The 15,549-nt window shown below is 43.1% G+C and overlaps 1 protein-coding gene across 9 annotated transcripts in view; it reads left to right on the top strand.

The window, feature by feature from the left end:
- LOC129764739 (intermembrane lipid transfer protein Vps13) overlaps nucleotides 1–15,549 on the top strand; it is a 75,326-nt gene that overhangs the window by 2,536 nt on the left and 57,241 nt on the right. The gene's annotated exons all lie outside the window — the stretch shown is intronic.

Below are 15,549 nucleotides of genomic sequence, written 5' to 3'. Positions count from 1 at the left end.
ATTGAATGAAATAATTTCCGAATTCAATTGAATTCAATATATTTGCTTTTTGAGTAAAAAGATTGAACAAATGACATGTAAGGTCAATTCATGCATTGTGATAGATTATGTTCTTCGTTAAGGTAGGTTTAGAGTTCCCGTGAACGTGAACGCGGACAAACACTTTTTTGTTAATAATTCATCAGTCCATATATAAACCGCGAGGAAAACATCTTGAAACGATAAGAAGAAACATTTTCTAGTTGAAAAACATGTTTAAACACAATTCATATTGATAAAAGGGGATTAATTCAATATTTCACAACGGTTCTGAATTTCCACCGTGGAATCGAGATGTTGGTGAACTCACCATAGTTCACCGACTTCGGTGAACGTGAACATGAAAACAGTGGTGAATATAGACGTCAAAATATTTCCCCGTTCATGTTCACGTTCGAATGTCCCAAGGCATTCTGAAAATTATTTCACCGTGAACTGTAATAGGATATTGTCGATAGCAAAGAAGAGCAGGATCACTGTTCAGCAACTTTGAGGGTGAGTAAGGCAGGTTTCCTATCAAGTAGCGCTTTCCGGAACGGTGAGGCGATGCAGGTACGTAAACTAATTTTATTTCTCCATAATTTCACATCACATTTCTATTAAACAATTCACAAAGTATTTCAAGATAAGTAATTCACAAACTAAATTATTTCAACTGAAGTTCGAGCAGCTGGTCTTCATCGGTCAAAACCGAGCGGTAAAAAAGAGACCCCACATACGATTCAACAGCCTTTTATAGATGTTGGTTGGCGGAAGTGAAAATTTTAATTTCCTGGCTACTTCGATTGATTTTGTCATGTTTTTTGTAGCTTGAAGGTAATAAATTTTCTTGTAAACAATGTCGATCATTTCATACAGATGGCTCTGCATTCGTTCATCGAACATACTGGCCCCTCTGAAATCCCATTTCAGAAATTTCAAAATGTCGATTGTTCGTTGATGGCTGGTTGTTATGATGACCTCTTGCCCTTTTAGAAAAACTGGATGAGCTTACGGATTTATAATTCTGCTATCTTCGTTGGTTCTTCTGATGGTGTTGCTGGTTGTGTTGTCGCGATGGGTAGCAAGCATATCTTCGATACGGGCCGCACAAATTTTCCGCTGGGTGTTTGAAGAGTTACCACTCGAGTGATCCCGTCTGCTCCGGGGTGCAGTTCGATGATTCGTCCTGTCGGCCAGTGCACAGGAGGAGTGTTCTCGTCCTTTATAACCACCAGGCGACCTTTCTCGATGACTACAGGTGGATTGCACCACTTCGATCGTGGTTGAAGCGTCGAAAGATATTCGTTGTGCCATCGCTGCCACAGATGTTGGAAAAGTTTCTGCGTGTGCTCCCAGTGTCGAAGTCGATTGGAGGGAATTTTCGTGAGGTCCATGTCCGGAATTGCTTTCATCGCAGAACCAATCAAAAAGTGTCCGGGAGTGAGTGGTTGGAAATCGGTGTGGTCGTCGCTGAGAGGAACGAGTGGCCTAGAGTTCAGGCAACACTCGATCTGCTTGAGTAGAGTTTGCATGTCGTCGTCAGCTAGTTTGTTGGGTCCGAGAACACGGTAGAAATGCTTCTGTGCTGACGCGATAGCAGCCTCCCACAAGCCCCCGAAGTTAGAAGCCTTAGGAGGATTGAAGCACCAGCGTATTCCATTCTTCATGCATTCTTGTTCAACTGCCTGCTGGTGATGCTCGTTGCGGAATAGACGACGAAGCTCGTTTGCTGCGCCCACAAAATTTCTCCCGTTGTCGCTGTGGATTTCGGAGCAGATTCCTCGTTGTGAGACGAACCTGCGCAGTGCCTGGATAAATTTTGATGTGCTCAAATCAGGAACGAGCTCCAGATGTACTGCTTTTGTGCTGAAGCAAATAAAAACAGCTACGTAAGCCTTTCGTGGAGCTGCTTTTCGACTGACTGGCTTAAGTAGAATTGGACCCCAGTAGTCCACTCCTGAGACGGAAAATGGCCGCGCCGCGGTGACCCGTGATGCAGGAAGCTCGGACATAAATTGCTCCACGTGTTTTGGACGAACTCTATAGCAAGTCGTGCAGTTGTGAACCACAGCTTTCGCAAGCTTTCTGGCCCCTGTGATCCAGAAGCGGAGACGAATAATGGTGAGCAATAGTTGTGTAGCTGCGTGAAGATGTTTGTGGTGATAACCTCGAACCAACAGTAGGGAAAAGCGATGTGACGACGGTAGAAGAATTGGATGTTTGACTTCGAAAGGCTGTTGCGATCTTTCCAATCTGCCCCCAATATGTATCAGGCCATCTGGTGCTAGGAAAGGATGAAACCATCGTAGAGGTGATTTGGCGGAAATGGGTTTTCCCTGCTGAAGCTTAGTCCAGTCGCTGTTGAAGCATTGTTGTTGAACTAATGAGATCAGCGTTTTCTCGGCCTTGGAGACTTCATCAGAGCTGAGACTAGACCTTTTTGGACGTGGCCTGGCGAGACAGTTGTGACGAAATCGTTGACAATAAGCGAGTACACGCAGCATGCGATCGTAGCTGGAAAATTTCTCCACGAATAAGTCCAGGAACGTGGGTTCGGCTATGGCGGGAACTGAGGCAACTGGTGTTTTTCTGATTTCTAGTTGGGCATCCGAAGGTTCCAGTTCGTTGTGCTGCTGGATTGGCCAACTGCTGGAATGTTGTTGCAACCAAAAGGGTCCGCTCCACCAAAGTTCATTCAGGAATAGCAGCTCTGCTGTTGTCCCACGCGAGATGCAGTCTGCAGGGTTCTGTTGTCCTGCCACATGATGAAAATGACATCCAACCGTGGCGAGTTGAATTTTTGAAACACGGTTCGCCACGAAAGTTGTCCATGTTGATGGGGTGGAATTCAACCAGCTGAGTACCACCGTCGAATCGACCCAAAAGAATGTTTCGGCTGACAGTTGAAGAGACGCAGTAATTTTCTCGTACAATTGTGACGCAAGCAGTGCCCCGCAGAGTTCGAGTCGTGGTATGCTTTGCTTCTTTAATGGCGCTACCTTCGATTTGGCTGTAAGAAGCGCTACGTTTATGGTTCCGTCGGAGTTCGTCGAGCGGAGGTAAGCGCAAGTTCCATAAGCGCGCTCCGATGCGTCGGAGAAGATGTGAAGTTGTACCGTTGTTGGATTACGACATAAAACGTAACGAGGAATACGAAGCTCGTTTAGTAGCGGGAGTTGCGAGAGATACGATGCCCAATGTTCGATCATCGGTGGGGGGAGCTCTTGGTCCCAGCCTAGAACATTGTCGTCACTGTCCTTAAGCGTCCATAAGGCCTGCATGAATAACTTAGCGGTGGTAACGATCGGCCCCACTAGGCCGAGAGGGTCGAATAGACGGGCAATCTGGGAGAGAGCTATGCGTTTGGTAAGCCTCTCCTCGCAAACATTTGGCAGTTCGATCTTGTAGCGCAGGTTGTCCGTCGATGGTTCCCAATGTAAGCCTAGGGTTTTGATGCATGCATCTCGATCGAAGTCCACAGATGCCTGAAGAGCTCGGTTGTCCAACGAAACTTCCTCTAATACGGCTGGCTCATTCGAAGCCCATTTACGGAGTTGGAATCCTCCCTTGTTGAGAAGGGACTCAAGCTGCTGCCGAAGTGCGATGGCTTCTTGCACGGAATCCGCGCCTGAGAACAAGTCGTCCACATAGAAATCCCTTTTCAGGACCGTCGCAGCTTGTGGATACTCGTACCGCTCGTCTTCGGCCAATTGTTGAAGGACACGTGTCGCTAGAAATGGAGCACTAGCCGTCCCATAGGTAACCGTCCTCAATTCGTAGGTCTCGAGAGGATCGTCCGGGGAGAATCGCCACACAATTCTCTGAAGCGGAATATCCTTTTCGTCCACCAGTATCTGTCGGTACATCTGTTTGATGTCAGCGATTATCATTATAGGTCGGATCCGGGATCGTATGATGATTGACCTGATGTCCTCTTGGGTGACTGCACCCACCATGAGTGCGTCGTTTAGGGAGGGACCGGACGGTGTTTTACAAGACGCGTCGAAGACTACGCGTAACTTTGTTGTAGAGCTGTCATCACGTACAACGCAGTGGTGAGGAAGATGATAGGACGGAGATGGTGCTGTCTCATGGTCGTACACTCGATGCATATGTCCGAGGGCACGGTATTCTTCCAGAAAGTCGCAGTATTGTTTCCGGAGATTTTCATTATGCCACAGACGGTTTTCCAGAAGACGAAAACGGCGAATAGCAGTACGACGATTGTCTTCCAGCTTGGAGAGAATGTCGTTTCTGACTGGTAGACGAACTATATAGCGTCCTTCTGAATTTCTACATACGTTGCGTTGAAAGTGCTCTTCACATGCTGCTTCTTCCACCGAGTAGTTTGCAGAGCCGCTATCTTCCTCGACAGTCCAGAATTTTTCCATTTGCTGATGAAGATCTACGACGGTGGCAATATTAACTGATGCTGGAGCTGATGATTGGCCAGTCGATTTTCTTCCGGAAACGATCCAGCCAAAGACGGAGTTCACGAACAGTGGACCATTGGAATCAAGCTGAATTCTGCCAGAGGCTTTGAACAGGTCAAAGAATAGTTCGGCACCTAATATGATGTCGATGGGAGCAGTTTGGTGAAACAATGGGTCCGCGAGTTGGATCCCGGTAGGAATTTTCCAAGATGAAACGTCAAATGAATTAGACGGTAGATCGACAGTCACTCGTGGTAGGATAACGAAGTCAACCGGAGCAGAGTATTCGGTTACTAGAGAACGCACCGTAGAAACAATTTTGAAGCGAGCATGTGTCGAACGTTGTCCTATTCCAGCGATCGGGAGATTAATTTTCTGACGTTGGATTTTGAGCCGCCGTATGAATGACTCTGTTGCAAAGCAGCACTCACTGCCGGAATCCAAAAGTGCTCTGGCATGGTGTCCAATACCATTGTCGTCAACCACCAATACAATCGCTGTTGCCAGAACAACGCTTTTCACTCCACGACCTGATGAAGCGTTGACAGACGTTTCAACGATGGCTGCTGACATTGACATCGGCGGTTTATTATCCGTTGATTGTGCTCGAATTTTCAATGGTTGTGTTGATTCTGGAACATTGGCGCTAGGAAATGTGGACGAAGAATTGGAGCAGAGCTGAGTGTGGTGGTGACCATGGCACTTGCGACACGTGCTGGAAGAGGGACAATCATCTGCTCGGTGGCCTTTGCGGAGACAGTTCCGGCACAGCTGATGACGACGGACTTCTTTGTCTTTGTCGTTGATACTTAGTTTGGAGAAGACTCCGCACAAATATAGAGGATGGTGATTCGAACACAGGATACACTCTCTCGAGTTCATGGTGTTTGCTCCGTGGCTAGAAACAGGGCGCGTAAGTGGCCTTTTCACAGGTTGAGGTTGGGAAACATCGCTGGTTCGTCCAATCGATTGAAGTACTGAGACACGACGTTGAATGAAAGATGTTAGATCGCTGAATTTTATGGCATCCTTCGTTGAAGCGCAGTCCTCCCAGTCTCTCCTTGTTGTGGGATCAAGGCGAATGCTCAAGATTCTGATGAGAATGATGTCCCAGTATTCGGTTTTCTCTCCGAGTTGTTTGAGAATTTTCACATTAGCTTCGAACTTCTCTACCAGCGAATGCAACTCGGAAGCGGATTCCCGCTTGAGTGTGGGAAACTCAAAAAGCGAGTCAATGTACGACTGCTTTAGTCTTATGGTGTTCTGGTAATGCTCCAACAACAAATTCCAGGCTACGAGATAGTTGTTGGCGCTGATTGCTATTGTCTGCACTAGTTTTAATGCTTCCCCAGCCAAAGACGAACGAAGGTAATAAAATTTCTGCACACTAGAGAGTTCGTGCGACGAATGAACTAGTGAGACGAACAGATCGTGGAAATTGAGCCAATGATCGATGTTCCCCGAAAAGACAGGCAGCTTGATGTCCGGTAGACGGATGTGTGATGCCGTAGGGAAATGCTGGTTTGAATGGTTGGCTGGAGACGCAGGGTTAACCGGAGTTGATGGAGCTTTATGCAGCGACAGCAGAAATCCTTTTACACGGAAGTAAACAGTTTCGAATTCAATGCGGGTTTTCAGATGAATTTCGGTGCCGGCCTCGTCCAGCGTTTCCAAATCGCTTTGTACGGTGTTGAAGTCATTCCAGATCGTGACAAGATGCTCCAAACGGACAGATACCTCAACAGCATCGGTTTCATCATCGTAGTTGTCGACGAACGTTGCGATGAGGTTGAATGATGATAAGAGGCTCTTTTGTCTCGTTTTCAGTGATTTGATTCGCCTTTCGCTGGACATGATGAAGCGGGATCTGGAAAGCGAAAGACCGCGCAGCACAAACAGATAAATGTGAGAGAATGGAACGCTAATTACCTTCTCAAGGCAATTTTCAATGCCTTGTATGAGTTATAACAACGCAGTAACCAGCGGTGATGTAAGTTGTCTTATGAAGAGATCGAAGCCCGTTCTGAAGGGAATTGTACCAGGTAGCTAACCTCAACTGCGCACAGCCACGTGGTTAGGATTCCACAAGCGATAGAGATGTTGGATCAACGGAGTTCGACGTTAATCCGGTTCGAAGGACCACTTTGTCGATAGCAAAGAAGAGCAGGATCACTGTTCAGCAACTTTGAGGGTGAGTAAGGCAGGTTTCCTATCAAGTAGCGCTTTCCGGAACGGTGAGGCGATGCAGGTACGTAAACTAATTTTATTTCTCCATAATTTCACATCACATTTCTATTAAACAATTCACAAAGTATTTCAAGATAAGTAATTCACAAACTAAATTATTTCAACTGAAGTTCGAGCAGCTGGTCTTCATCGGTCAAAACCGAGCGGTAAAAAAGAGACCCCACATACGATTCAACAGCCTTTTATAGATGTTGGTTGGCGGAAGTGAAAATTTTAATTTCCTGGCTACTTCGATTGATTTTGTCATGTTTTTTGTAGCTTGAAGGTAATAAATTTTCTTGTAAACAATGTCGATCATTTCATACAGATGGCTCTGCATTCGTTCATCGAACAGATATGTTTAGCAATTTTCTAGTTTTGAATGAAAATTTTGATATGGATGCAATTTCATTCAATCGGATCTCTACGCGGGTTAAAAAACTTCGTTGCTTCGGGTTGATTCGTGAACAACTGTATATTTTATCCGAATTACTTTATTGAAGATCGATGTTTATTTACTTCACGTTTATTGCCGAACTTTTAATATGAACGTGAACGTGAACAAAATTATTCTATTCACCACGATTTTTTGAGTTGTATGTTCGCAATGTAGTTCACCGTGAAATGATCGTACTATTCCACCACCTGTTCAAGTTCACGTTCACGGGAACTCTAAACCAGGCTTTACAAGTAAATTTAATGGCATTCCTTATACGTTTGGTATGATGCCAAGGACAAATTATGTGAACGAAAGAATTATCAAACGATTATTTTATTTTGCATCCCTCAAGTGTACGTACTTCTCGATCCGCGGATTTGCTTGATTTGATGAACTTCAGGCACTCAGTTTCGATTTTGACATGTACGTCGAGCGCATATTGTTTAATCAAAAGCGTTATCGCAAATGGTTATCAAAATTTTGCCTAAGCATCAAATGATATGCGTAGAAATTCAGTGAGCAGAAGATATGAAGGCTTATCCTTCAATGCAATCTTGAATAACCGAGCCGAAGTGTTTTGTTAGTACCCGCTTTCACCAGAAACCTTGGTTTAGAAGTGTGTATTAGGTAAACACATTTTAGTCGGAACAAAAATACCCCCGACCTGCATGAATTTGCAATGCCAATTCCTCGAGACACCTTGATTCTGATGACTGTGTTGGGGTGACACATTTCAGTCGAAACAAAAATGCTCCCGACTTACATGTATTTGCAATCCTCCCACGCTCCATGGATTTCAAGTCTGTGTTAGGGAAACACATTTTATTCGATTACACCCCCCCCCCCCGCATGAATCTGCAATGCCAAATTCTCCAGACACCTTTATGAACAGCTCTTCAGCTCAGTTGTCAGTGTCGACGTCTGGTAGCGTCTTTCAATTTGGGTCCCAAACTCGATAGTGTAATCTTTATCAGATTGGAAGACACGAACCATGTTTTAAAATGTTAGAATTTGAATGAAATTTTTCACACCATGTTATTAAATTACTTGAAACACGTATTCCTGATTTTTATTTAACCATTTGCCCATAAATTTCCGACATTTTTACTGAGACTTTTCATTATAATATAAAGTTGTCTTCAAAAACAATTTTCGTATGAGATTTTTTCACCGCCTGCAAACAAAGTGTTTCTTCATTGAAATAGAATACTAATTTGATACACAAAAATTATTTTCTTTCATAATTTTCATTCCAAAAACGTGCTCATTCTGCCTGAAATTCAACTATTATTTTTGAGGCCCCCTAAACATTTAAACAAAGCCGTCAACGCGAATATAACAGTTGAAAATACAAGGAACGAATGAAACTGAACTGATGTCATAACACGAAGAGCGAGAGGCGGTCAGTTCATTTGAATCTTACAGCTCCCACACTCTCTGCAATTCTTCAGCTTTTTTCTCTTCTGCATCATTATCAAAGTGAGCTGAAGAGCTGTTTGTTTTTTTTGCGAGCTGTTACGTGTCAACTCATTTCAAAGAGTCGATTCTTCGAACAGCTCATGAGCGGATGGCACATCTCTATTTCAGTCGGAACGAAAATACCTCCGACTCCACGCTCCATGAATTTGAAGTGAAGTTTTAGGAAAACACATTTCAGTCGGAACAGAAATACCCCCGACTTGTAGGAATTTGCAATGCCAATATCTCCATGCTCCATGAATTTGAAGTCTGTGTTAGGGAATCACATTTTATTCGGAACAAAAATACACACGACCTGCATGAATTTGAAATGCCAATTTCCCCAGACACCTTGGTTCAGAAGTGTTGGGGAAACACATTTCAGTCGGAACAAAAATATCCCCGACTTGCATGTATTTGCAATGCCAATTTCCCCACGCTCCATGAATTTGAAGTCTGTGTTAGAAATAGAGACGTCGGTTAATCGTTCGATTAATTCAAATAATCGAATACCTGAAATTATAATCGAGTAATTTTGTATCGAATAATTAAAAAAAAATTGAATTTGAATACATCGAATAATTGTCGCTGTAATCGCGATTAATGAAAAAATGAATCTTTCTCAAGGTTAATGCATTTTTAGGTTAAAGATAAGGTTATTTTTTTTATCCAACCATCTAACATCGACACGCATAACGTTAGGGGGATGGAGCAGGTGTGTGTTTCAGCCAATATACGAGGGCGCCGGGTTCTGTTATGCAATGTTTACATTCCGCCTGATAAAAGCCGTAAGATCGATATTATCGAAGAGCACATCACTACCGTTCGTGAGCTCTGTAACACCGCTGCTCAGGATGACGTTGTACTTATATGTGGAGACTACAATCAGCCGCACATTAGGTGGTCAGAAAATGAAGTTGGCATACGTCCAGAAAACACATCGTCTCTGAACCCAGCGGCTTCAGCGTTGAACGACGGAATGGATTTCCTGCACCTCAACCAAGCTAATGTGCAGCTGAATAATTTGGGTCGAACTCTCGATCTGGTTTCCGCGTCCGGCGTGATGTAAAAAAACTATCGTGGGATAACTAGCCTCTCTGCAGCATCAAAACTTTTCGAAATTATAGTCAGCGAAAAAATTGTGAGAGCCACGAAGACCCATATTTCGTCCGATCAACATGGATTCATCCCTGGTAGGTCCGTAACTACCAACTTGCTGGATTTGACTACCACCTGTTTGGTGGCGATGGAAAGAAAAGCCCAGGTTGATGTTATTTATACGGATCTAAAAGCGGCCTTCGACTTATTAGATCACAAAATTATACTTTGCAAACTAGCTTGATTGGGAGCCTCTAACAGACTGGTATAATGACTTTCATCATACTTAATTGGCAGGACGCTGCATGTTAATCACGGAAAATGCATTTTAATCACCATTCACTAACACGACCGATGTCCCAAAAGGAAGCAACCTGGGACCGCTACTGTTCGTCATATTCTTCAATGATGCTGCGTCTTCACTTGGTTATAGATGTAAACTTGTATATGCCGACGACTTAAAGATTTACGTTGTGGTGAGCTGCGTCGAAGATTGTCGTCATCTACAAAATCTGTTGAGTACGTTTGTTCACTGGTGTCGCAAGAATAAACTTGTCATCAGCATCGCGAAATATCATGCTATGACCTTCCATCGCTCTTTGGATCCGATTATTTTAAATTACCACATCGTCAATACGATTCTTAACAGAATGAATCAGGTGACGGATCTTGGTGTTATATTGGACTCAAAGCTTTCTTTCAACTCGCATTATGCATCGGTGATCTCGAAGGCGAACCGTCAACTTGGTTTCATCTCTAAAATTGCCAATGATTTCACGGACCCACACTGCATGAAGGCGTTATATTGCTCTATCGTACGACCAATTCTAGAAAATGCTTCAATTGTATGGGCACCGAACGATGTAACGTGGAATTCAATAATCGATAGAGTCCAAAAAAAAAAATTATAGGAGGTTGTGTCCAAGATACGACGGCATTGTTGACGTAGAACTACGCTGTTACTTATATAAGTCGCTTGTTTATATCTTCGGATATCATTCTATAACGCTTTGGCGCACTTAAGTCTGCTTCGCCATAACGTCAGTTTAATGCATTGATGCATCCTCAAAGGCACCAACGAAGCCCTTATGATGACGGAAAACAAACAATGTTAACTGCTTGGAAAAAGAATGAATTATGCCACACAGTTTGTATCCTGCTGTAACACCCATCGATGCGAATTCGCTGATGAGTTTGTCAAGAGCGACCGCCTTTACCACCAGCGGGGGGAGCTTGATTTGGTTGCTGCCTGGGTAACGGCGTTTACATTTTCGACCGACGCACCGAAATCGCCTACTTCGCTGTTGTTCGATGCGGTGTCACACTCGCGATGGCTCGGTTCAGTGCGAGCGCTTTTCACTGCATCAATATCGCGTGCATCATTAGATGACGCTTGCCTCGAAATTTTATTGCCCCTGGCAATGCGTTCGTTTTTTGCAGGCCTCGAGCCTGCCTTCCTCTTCTTCTTGATCATCACACACTTCGCGAAGTGTCCAATTTATGACGCGGAAAGAAAAACACACGATACGAATAACGCCAAAAACGAACTGAAAAAACCACACGACGATATCCAAGTTGGATTACCACTGGTGGGGTCCAATCTGAGATCGAAGCGCAGCGAAAGCAAAGTGAACTGGATTGCTCAACAGTCCGATGCCGAATGAAAGTTTGACTCAGCGAGATCCACTGTTTATACTCTAGGCAAGTATTCCCCTTCATTCTTCTACTTTTTCTTTGTTCACGGAGACTTTAAATCCTACGACTTCCCCTCCGTTGGTCGTCGATAAGTTGCTCGTTATTGACAGCTCTGTTCGGGAAAGTACACAAATGTACAGAACATATGTATGGGAAAATCTCAAAGTTTTCATGAATTTTAACCATTTACAAACCAGGGAATTCTAATGTATAGCATATTAAACAAATCTTACGGAATTTCCGATTCGTTTAGTATGCAAATCGCCAAAATCCGTTCGCGGCAAAAATAGTTATTAACGTTAACTCTATTTCATAAAAACGTGACCTGTTTTCTGATGAAACCTTAATGAAAGACGTAGTTCTACGTCAAAAGGTTCATACGTATGGCCTTGCGAAATCTACCATGGCGCGATCCTCTGAACCTTCCGTCGTATCCAGATAGATGCCAACTGCTTGGTCTTGAAACGCTCGAACGGAGGCGCAAGATACAACAGGCTACTTTTGTTTGCACACTGCTATTCAGTGAAGTTGATTGCCCTCATCTCCTGTCGCTGTTGAACTTTCGCGCGTCAAGTAGGATGCTGAGACAACGGTCCCTGATGCAACCGAGCTTCCATCGTACTCGGTACGGATACAATCAACCCATGAGTGCAATAGTTCGTATGTTTACATCCGTCGAATCCGCGTTTGATTTTGATATATCCACAAATGAATTTTTGAGTAGAATAAGAAGATTAAACTTAATTGAGTGACAGAATATGCAGTTTATTAAGACAATTTATGTCAGATAAATTTAATGTAAACAATAAACAATAAACAATAAACATCGACAACCCGATGGACCACGCGACCAAAATGACAACGTGATACGTGATTATTACAAGAAATAAATATTCGCTCGATTAATCGAATATTGAAAGACAATTATTCAAATGAATCGAATATTGTAAAATGCCCCAACGATTAATCGATAATCGAATAAATGAAAAATTTAGACATCACTAGTTAGGAAAACACATTTCAGTCGGAACAAAAATACCCCCGACTTGCATGTATTTGCAATGCCAATTTCCCTACACTCCATGGATTTGAAGTCTGTGCTAGGGAACACATTTCGGTGAGAACAAAAGTCCCCCTACTTTCATGTAATTGCAATGCCGATTTCTCCAATGCTGCTTGGTTTTGATGGCTGTGTTGAGGAAATCGTATATCGGGCCAATCAAAACGAGGCAGTTAGAGCGTTTAGATAACGCTTAACATTTTACAGTTATTTGATAGTTTATCTAATGGAAAATAACTTTTTTTTAACTACGATAGATGCGTAGAAATATTCCCTATCAATTGACACAAACACCTTTCCGATCCTTTCATTTTTTCCTGCATGTTCTGTGTTCAGGTTTTCATTTTATCTCCCATATATTCCGGTTAGACGTAGTCCCACGTCAAAAAGCGCTTTGACACGGATGTGGAAGGCAATTGAATATAAACACAAATATCGACGTCACAATGTGAAAAGTAGCTGTGGCAGTGCATGCTATCACGCACACTACGCTCGCAAGTTCTGCCATCTGCTCCACCTATTAATCCTTCTCATGGGTCTTTCACCATGTTTTTTTTGTGCTTGATAAAAAGAAATACAGAAATACGTGATTCTAAACCCGCCCCATAGATCTCAAAATGAAACTGCCCACTGAATTTTCAGTAGTGTCAAACGAAAGGTGTCAACGCGGATTTTTGCTATTTTTATCATTCTATGGGTTAACCGCCATTATGTGTTTTTATTGCTTCTATGTGGAACGAAATTGATGTTTTTATCGATGAGGATTGAGGTCCAGTGGCAATGGCCTATAATTTCGTCCAATCGAGAACTATTGGGTAATTGTCAAACAAAAGGTTAATAAGTGAGGCAGAGTGATTACGGATCCAGCAGAAATGTAGAGGTGGAGGAATAAAGGACTGACAACTTTTTGTTTCATCAAAACCTTTCCTTTTTAATGATTCCGGGTTGTTAGTGACTAGAGACATATCAGCAGATATAACTTTGTATTTGTGAAGAGCTTTGAACTAATTATTCAAACGTCTAAACGAAATTGTAATTTCACAGACAAATTGCGCCAGAAGCATTCCTTTTTCACAAAAGAACGTAAGAATATGTGATTCATAAGTGTCGGTGGCTCATAGCGGTATTTAGATTTAGCCATTTTGTTGAAACAGAAGTTTGAAATCAACAATGAAACATTACAGGTTGATCTGATTAGGAATAGCATATCCAAATACCGAATCATTGCCAGAATATTAGATTAGCACCCACTTCCAAATCCATGCAGAACTATGTAAGGCGGAAATCCAACCGCCTAGAAAATTTGGATTGTACAGGGTTTTCCATTTCGGGCTTCCGAAAGTATACAGCCCTGCGCTGACAACCGTTTGACATAGCTGTCAACCAAAGCGTCATATCGTTAGTTGAATGTCTGCCATTTTACAATATGGATCGTTTTAGCATCGCACAACTTGTTAATTTTGTTAAATTATACTATAAAAATGATGACAAACCGGCAAATGTTTTTCGAGCATTACGGACGGATTTTGGTCGTCATGGACGGCCTACAGAGCACACAATCGCTAATGTAGTGCGTAAATTCGAACAAATTGGATCCGTAGCGGATATTGTGAAACCTGTCCATCATCGTAATGTGCGTTCGGCCGAAAATATTGCTGCTGTTGCTGCCAGTGTGGAGGATGACCCGAATGTTTCGATTCCACGGCGTGCTCAGCAATTGGGCTTGTCAAACACATCATTGTGGCGAATTTTGCATTTGGACTTGCACCTACATCCATATAAAGTCCAACTGGTACAAAAATTAGAGCGTGGTGACCATGGAATGCGTCGGGCATACGTCGATTGGGTTAATGAACAACAGCAGCAAAATGCTGAATTTTCGCATCAAATGTTCTTCAGCGATGAGGCACATTTCGAGCTCGGTAGCTATGTGAACACCCAAAATGTCCGTATATGGGGCTCAGAAAATCCACACGTGATTGTTGAGAGGCCATTGCATCCGCCAAAAGTCACTGTTTGGTGCGCATTATGGTCTGGTGGAGTCATCGGGCCGTATTTCTTCGAAAATGAGGACGGCGAGACGGTAACTGTGAATGGTGAGCGCTATGGCCGCATTTTTTTTTTTTTTTTATTTATATCGTTTATTTTTACAGGCTCAGTTACATAGGTTTAAAGGAGCCGAACTCCTTACTGTGATATGGCCGCATGTTAACCGATTTTTTTTTTGCCACAAATTGAAGATATGGATACGGATGACATGTGGTTTCAGCAGGACGGAGCCACGTGCCACACAACACGACCGAACATGGCCATATTGCGAACTAAATTTGAGGGACGCATAATTTCGCGTTTTGGTGATGCCAATTGGCCGTCCAGATTATGGGATTTGAACCCGCTGGACTTTTTTTTTGTGGGGTTATGCGAAAGACCGTGTCTATGCCAACTCTCCGCAAACTCTTGAACATTTGAAAGACAACATTCGTGAAGTTATGACCGAGATACCGCCCCATATGTGCCGAAAAGTCATTGAAAATTGCCTGTTCCGGATCAAGGTGTGCAAGGAAGCCCTAGGTGGCCATTTCACACATAATGGCATGAACCAAATCTCAATTTGAAATAAAAGTTTCATCGAAATTCGAATTCTAAGTGTGTTTTATTTCAATTTACTTTCGGAATTTAAAGTTGGAAAACCCTGTAGAAGGAGTTCTTGCGTTTCATACCTGTGGCTTCGGTACTATTACACTTGATGTTTGATGACTCTGAACCACCTACCTGTGGTCGTGAAAAGGCAGAAGCCATCATCTCCGGAGTATTTTCATCGTATGGATCACCGAAGAAACATGTTAAATGAATAAATTTCACGTGTTTTTATTTATTTATATCTTGAAGAATCACCGTGGTTTGATCATAATCGTAACTGTGACAGGGGTCCTGATTTTTAACTCCGACCAGGTGGTATCCCTAGCTAAATCCATAGCGTCCTTGACAAACCTTCAAGACAGCATCTTTTTCACAAAACTTGATCGAAGTTCGTCTTGCAGCAGCCGCTGAGTGGTTACCGCTTGGCCCGAGAGCTGCTAGGTTGTCAAGCTTCGCGGATTTCGACGGTTCGGTAGAAT

The sequence above is a fragment of the Toxorhynchites rutilus genome, chromosome 2 (genome assembly GCF_029784135.1).
Source record: "Toxorhynchites rutilus septentrionalis strain SRP chromosome 2, ASM2978413v1, whole genome shotgun sequence".
NCBI classification, from domain to species: domain Eukaryota; kingdom Metazoa; phylum Arthropoda; class Insecta; order Diptera; family Culicidae; genus Toxorhynchites; species Toxorhynchites rutilus.
This window is presented reverse-complemented; position numbering and strand designations above follow the sequence as displayed.